This window comes from Sinocyclocheilus grahami, unplaced genomic scaffold, assembly GCF_001515645.1.
Source record: "Sinocyclocheilus grahami isolate Dianchi unplaced genomic scaffold, SAMN03320097.WGS_v1.1 scaffold1275.1, whole genome shotgun sequence".
NCBI lineage: Eukaryota > Metazoa > Chordata > Actinopteri > Cypriniformes > Cyprinidae > Sinocyclocheilus > Sinocyclocheilus grahami.
In genome coordinates, this window is record NW_015506454.1 from 29526 (window position 1) to 36838 (window position 7313).

At 34.7% G+C, this 7313-nt stretch overlaps 1 long non-coding RNA gene across 1 annotated transcript; it reads left to right on the forward strand.

Annotated features, from left to right (window-relative positions):
- Positions 1 to 82: 82 nt before the first annotated feature.
- On the forward strand, positions 83 to 6816 carry LOC107568711 (uncharacterized). Its single transcript, XR_001606800.1, has 4 exons — positions 83 to 234; positions 2677 to 2801; positions 4776 to 4825; positions 6504 to 6816. It is a non-coding gene; the product is annotated as an uncharacterized lncRNA (long non-coding RNA).
- Positions 6817 to 7313: the final 497 nt, after the last annotated feature.

Here is a 7313-nt window from a genome sequence, read left to right on the forward strand (position 1 = left end):
GAGTGCAAACGAGAAATGCTATATGTTTAGTTTTCAGTGTATTTGAGTGAAAGTGGTGAAGGTTGTGTTGTGTTGCAGTGCTGCATCACGTGCGGATGGGAACGTGTGAGGTGGTGGCGTTACACCGATGCTGCAATAAGAACAAGATCGAGGAGCGTTCGCTGACCGTCAAGTGCTCGTGTTTCCCGGGACAGGTGGCAGGAACCACCAGAGCGGCTCCGTCCTGCGTAGACGGTACTAAAAACACACCAGACAGTCGTTCTGAGATATATTCTACAAACTCAGAGTGCTATAATCCACGAGCTGCCAATAAATCCAGACTGCACTGTAAAGACATGAATACATTTCAAAAGTAAATCCTACAGAATGTGGAGTGGATTCTGTCAAAGTGGCTTTTAAATGCAGTCGCTATTCGCGAAAATAAATAAATATATATTAAATAAAAATATTAATGATAGTTCTAAAACATTTAGAGCTGCTACTTATCAGTGAACATGTTTGTGTGATTAGTTTGGTCCGAGCTGAATGTTTATGCTCTACATAATTTTTTTACTCAAGGTTATTATAGTTACAATAAATCCATTAAAAGCATTTATAAATAAAATAAACGTTATTCATTTCAGCTATTTCATTTGTTATTTTCATTTAGTTTAAGTTGAAATACTAAAACAACTAAAAGTAGATCATATAAAACTAATAATAATTACTTTCCAAAACTAAAATTAAAGTTAAGACTTATGAAAATATAAACAGGAGCGATAATAGAACCTCGAATAACACTGATTTGACGTTTGGTACGGCCTTCGATTCTCAAGATGAGAAATAATGAGATTTTCAGTAAAATGCCGGAAATAATTTGATTCAATGAATCAAGCAAGTAATGCTCTTATGAATAGCTTCTGGGATGAATTGCTGCGGTCCTGGTTTGATGGTCAGAGCGTGTCATTAGCGCCGGGTTTAACGTCTGTCTGTTAACGAAGCTCTGAGGGCCTCTAATCGTTCCAGCCGTAATGCTTTGGCTGTGTGAAGTGAACGGGTTCGGGCCCCTGAGGGCCGTCTGGCCTATTCTCTCACATTTAGTCTGACGTTCTCTGCAAATGAAAGCGCGGCTCTAATATCCTCCCATCGGCAGGTCGTCTCCCTTTGAATTGCTCAAAATCTGTCCAAATGTATGAAACATACATATTTATTCATGACAAAACAACTTAAATATTGCTCTGAAATGTTTTCAGTCAAAATAAATTAATTTTACTTGCATGAACCTTCACTTTCAGATGAAAAAGTGATAAATTATTCATGCTGCGGTGGTTCATTAATTGCCAACATGTGTGTGCGTGTGTGTGTGTGTGTGTGTCTGTGTTCGTGTGTGTGTGTGTCTGTGTTCGTGTGTGTGTGTGTGTGTGTGTGTGTGTGTGTGTCTGTGTGTGTGTGTGTGTGTGTGTGTCTGTCTGTGTCTGTGTGTGTGTGTGTGTGTGTGTTTGTGTATCTCTCTGTGTGTGTGTGTGTGTGTGTGTGTCTGTCTGTGTCTGTGTGTGTGTGTGTGTGTGTGTTTGTGTATCTCTCTGTGTGTGTGTGTGTGTGTGTGTGTCTGTCTGTGTCTGTGTGTGTGTGTGTGTGTGTGTTTGTGTATCTCTCTGTGTGTGTGTGTGTGTGTGTGTGTCTGTCTGTGTCTGTGTGTGTGTGTGTGTGTGTGTTTGTGTATCTCTCTGTGTGTGTGTGTGTGTGTGTGTGTCTGTCTGTGTCTGTGTGTGTGTGTGTGTGTGTGTTTGTGTATCTCTCTGTGTGTGTGTGTGTGTGTGTGTGTCTGTCTGTGTCTGTGTGTGTGTGTGTGTGTGTGTTTGTGTATCTCTCTGTGTGTGTGTGTGTGTGTGTGTGTCTGTCTGTGTCTGTGTGTGTGTGTGTGTGTGTGTTTGTGTATCTCTCTGTGTGTGTGTGTGTGTGTGTGTGTCTGTCTGTGTCTGTGTGTGTGTGTGTGTGTGTGTTTGTGTATCTCTCTGTGTGTGTGTGTGTGTGTGTGTGTCTGTCTGTGTCTGTGTGTGTGTGTGTGTGTGTGTTTGTGTATCTCTCTGTGTGTGTGTGTGTGTGTGTGTGTCTGTCTGTGTCTGTGTGTGTGTGTGTGTGTGTGTTTGTGTATCTCTCTGTGTGTGTGTGTGTGTGTGTGTGTCTGTCTGTGTCTGTGTGTGTGTGTGTGTGTGTGTTTGTGTATCTCTCTGTGTGTGTGTGTGTGTGTGTGTGTCTGTCTGTGTCTGTGTGTGTGTGTGTGTGTGTGTTTGTGTATCTCTCTGTGTGTGTGTGTGTGTGTGTGTGTCTGTCTGTGTCTGTGTGTGTGTGTGTGTGTGTGTTTGTGTATCTCTCTGTGTGTGTGTGTGTGTGTGTGTGTCTGTCTGTGTCTGTGTGTGTGTGTGTGTGTGTGTTTGTGTATCTCTCTGTGTGTGTGTGTGTGTGTGTGTGTCTGTCTGTGTCTGTGTGTGTGTGTGTGTGTGTGTTTGTGTATCTCTCTGTGTGTGTGTGTGTGTGTGTGTGTCTGTCTGTGTCTGTGTGTGTGTGTGTGTGTGTGTTTGTGTATCTCTCTGTGTGTGTGTGTGTGTGTGTGTGTCTGTCTGTGTCTGTGTGTGTGTGTGTGTGTGTGTTTGTGTATCTGTGTGTGTGTGTGTGTGTGTGTGTGTGTGTGTTCAGCCTCTATAGTCCAGCAGAAGTGGTGGTGTCAGATGGATCCGTGTCTGGATGGAGAGGACTGTAAAGTGCTGCCGGATCTCAAAGGCTGGAGCTGCGCTACGGGGAATAAGATCAAGACCACAAAGGTATGAAGATCCTCAGAAAACACGGTACAATACCACGATCTCAAGCGCCTTCATGTCTAATTTTGAAGGTTTGTTTCTTAATATCTGATGTATTAATGTATCTAGATTTAAGAACGTTTAGATATTTGTGCTGGAAAACAAGACAAAAATGTGTCCATTTCTGCAGAAATTATTACTGCAGCTTGCATGTAAATAGTGATTTTAAAAAAATACAGAAAGCACATCAAATGTTGTTATTAAATGGATAGTCCACTCAAAAATGAAAATGATCATCATCACCAAACCTGTAAGACTTTCTTTCTTCTGCTGAACACAAGAAAAGATATTCTAAAAATTGATGGTAACTAAATAGTTGCCGGTACCCATTGACTTCCATAGTATTACTATGTAATTGTGTTTATCTCACAGTTAACAAAAGAAGAGATTTTGAAGAATGTTGCGAATCAAACAGGTGACGGTACCCATTGACTTCCATAGTATTACTATGGAAGTCAATGGGTACCGGCAACTATTTAGTTTCCATCAATCTTCAGAATATCTTTTTTTGTGTTTATCTTACAGTTAACAAACATCTTCAGAATATCTTTTTTTGTGTTTATCTTACAGTTAACAAACGAAGAGATTTTGAAGAATGTTGAGAATCAAACAGGTGACGGTACCCATTGACTTCCATATTATTACTATGGAAGTCAATGGGTACCGGCATTAACAAAAAAAGAGATTTTGAAGAATGTTGAGAATCAAACCGGTAGTGATTTTAAAAAAATACAGAAAGCACATCAAATGTTGTTATTAAATGGATAGTCCACTCAAAAATGAAAATGATCATCATCACCAAACCTGTAAGACTTTCTTTCTTCTGCTGAACACAAGAAAAGATATTCTAAAAATTGATGGTAACTAAATAGTTGCCGGTACCCATTGACTTCCATAGTATTACTATGTAATTGTGTTTATCTCACAGTTAACAAAAGAAGAGATTTTGAAGAATGTTGCGAATCAAACAGGTGACGGTACCCATTGACTTCCATAGTATTACTATGGAAGTCAATGGGTACCGGCAACTATTTAGTTTCCATCAATCTTCAGAATATCTTTTTTTGTGTTTATCTTACAGTTAACAAACGAAGAGATTTTGAAGAATGTTGCGAATCAAACAGGTGACGGTACCCATTGACTTCCATATTATTACTATGGAAGTCAATGGGTACCGGCAACTATTTAGTTACCATCAATCTTCAGAATATTGTTTCTTGTGTTTATCTGACAGTTAACAAAAGAAGAGATTTTGAAGAATGTTGAGAATCAAACAGGTGACGGTACCCATTGACTTCCATAGTATTACTATGGAAGTCAATGGGTACCGGCAACTATTTCGTTTCCATCAATCTTCAGAATATCTTTTTTTGTGTTTATCTTACAGTTAACAAACGAAGAGATTTTGAAGAATGTTGAGAATCAAACAGGTGACGGTACCCATTGACTTCCATAGTGTTACTATGTGAAGCTGAGTATCTGATGACCTGATGATCTTGAGATGGTGTTTGTGGGTGATTCTGCTGTCGAAGGTCATCCATCTGTCTCTGGGATCATTTGTTACCAGCAGATGAAGCTTTTAGCCCCATTAATGACTAGTGTGTCACCGCAACACCCTTGAACATCACCAGCGCTTTAATTAGAAGCTTTTAATAGAAACCCAATGCAAATGTCCTTCTGCTGCTGGTTATGACGACTGTACGACTCGAGCTCGTTCAACTTCCATCAATTATTTAAACGGCTTCGCCAAACCTGTCTGGAGCCTAATTATTGATCCTAAATATCCGCAGGCTCTCCTGATTGGCCGGCGTAGCGGTGGTCTTCATCGATTCAAAATAAACCATATCAACCTCAAAACCCCTTCATCTTTCTTTTCTGCATGAAACACTAAACTAATACCGTTTCCTGCTTTCATTTCCCATGCTTCGCTTGGCACAGATCTCCTCAGACCGGGATCAGCTCTGGTGACCGCTGGAAACCTGATCCAGGTGAGCCGGCCTTCATCATCATCATCATCATCATCATCATCATCATCATCATCACAAACAGAGGTTTGAAACTTATTCTGGAATCAGCAGCGTGTTTATCTTGCTGACAGAATGTATCACCGTCTTTGTCACATTTTCTGCCTGAAATACGATGTAAAAAATGTAAAATTAAAATAAATTAAAACAAAATAAACACTTGCTAAAAATGTAAATATGAATTAAATAAAAAGTCAAATAAAAATAAAAATAAAACTCGCTAAAAATGTAAATATTAATTATATAAAAATGTACAATTAAAATAAATAAAATCAAAATAAACACTTGCTAAAAATGTATATATTAATTATATTAAAAAAATTACAATTAAAATGAATAAAATCAAAATAAACACTTGCTAAAAATGTAAATATGAATTAAATAAAAAGTCAAATTAAAATTAAAATAAAACTCGCTAAAAATGTAAATATTAATTAAATAAAAAGTCAAATTAAAATTAAAATAAAACTCGCTAAAAATGTAAATATTAATTATATAAAAATGTAAAATTAAAATAAATTAAAACAAAATGAACACTTGCTAAAAATGTAAATATGAATTAAATAAAAAGTCAAATTAAAATTAAAATAAAACTCGCTAAAAATGTAAATATTAATTATATAAAAATGTAAAATTAAAATAAATTAAAACAAAATGAACACTTGCTAAAAATGTATATATTAATTATATTTTAAAAATTACAATTAAAATGAATAAAATCAAAATAAACACTTGCTAAAATGTAAATATGAATTTACATTTTTTAAATAAAATAAGTAAAATATAAACACTTGCTAAAAATGTATATATTAATTATATTTTAAAAATTACAATTAAAATGAATAAAATCAAAATAAACACTTGCTAAAATGTAAATATGAATTAAATAAAAAGTCAAATTAAAATAAAAATAAAACTCGCTAAAAATGTAAATATTAATTATATAAAAATGTACAATTAAAATGAATAAAATCAAAATAAACACTTGCTAAAATGTAAATATTAATTAAATAAAAAGTCAAATAAAAATAAAAATAAAACTCGCTAAAAATGAAAATATTAATTATATAAAAAATGTACAATTAAAATAAATAAAATCAAAATGAACACTTGCTAAAAATGTATATATTAATTATATTTTAAAAATTACAATTAAAATGAATAAAATCAAAATAAACACTTGCTAAAATGTAAATATTAATTAAATAAAAAGTCAAATTAAAATTAAAATAAAACTCGCTAAAAATGTAAATATTAATTATATAAAAATGTAAAATTAAAATAAATTAAAACAAAATGAACACTTGCTAAAAATGTATATATTAATTATATTTTAAAAATTACAATTAAAATGAATAAAATCAAAATAAACACTTGCTAAAATGTAAATATGAATTTACATTTTTTAAATAAAATAAGTAAAATATAAACACTTGCTAAAAATGTAAATAATTACATTAAAAATGAACCATTAAAATAATAAAAACAAATGTTAATGTTTTATTTGCTTACCAGCGTGTCATGCAACCATTAACCAACGTCAGAGAGCTGTGCGTCTCCAAGTGTGCTGTTAAATTATTAAAAATATGGTTGAGCTAGTTATTGTGAGAGTTTATTGTAATCGTGTGTTTAACTGTTTCAGGCACACACACAGATGCTCATCTACGGTGTCCCTCACGAGTCTTTCAGAGCAGAGCCTCTCTCCGAGAAATCCCAGGATCTACAGGCACAGCGCTGGTTTGAGACGCTCATTAGACCTTCTCGTTATCAACCACGATTGAGCTGATGGATCCAGCAAAACATGCGCTTCATCAGGTGCACAGAGGGATGATGGGGAAACTGATGAACATTCTAATAAGATTGCTCATGTATCGTTATACTGAATGCAGTCATATCAAAGAAGACTTGATCTGTGTAAATGATGCATACGCTCATAATAAACCATGATTGTCTTAATCTGGTGGCTTCTATCTCTTCACGGGCTTTCTATGTGAGTGAATAGATTAACCCAAGCTGGCAGGACGGTACTTCATATCAGCAGAAACAGTCCCAGACGGGGTTAACACACGAGATGTTCACCGCTGGCCCTTTAATGTGAACATATGCTTTCTATAATACATGAAATCTGTATTTAAACCACGAGGAATTAATCCTCGGTCTGGTGAAAGGATCACAAACAACATTTTAAGTTCCCCGTGAGATCCGTGTCTTTATGGAAAGCAGTGCAGTGTGGGATTTTTCAGCAGAATGATGTCTGAATTATGTTTTTGTGAAATGTGAATGCTTTATTTATTTATTTATTTTAGACTCCATTATCTGTCATATATTTAGTTATTTTATGTTTTTTTTATTTTAAACTGTTTTAAAAAATGTATTTAAAAAATTATTTTAAAATTTTACATAGATTTTATGTAAATTTAAGCGTTTTTTATTTATTTAGCTGTTTATTGAT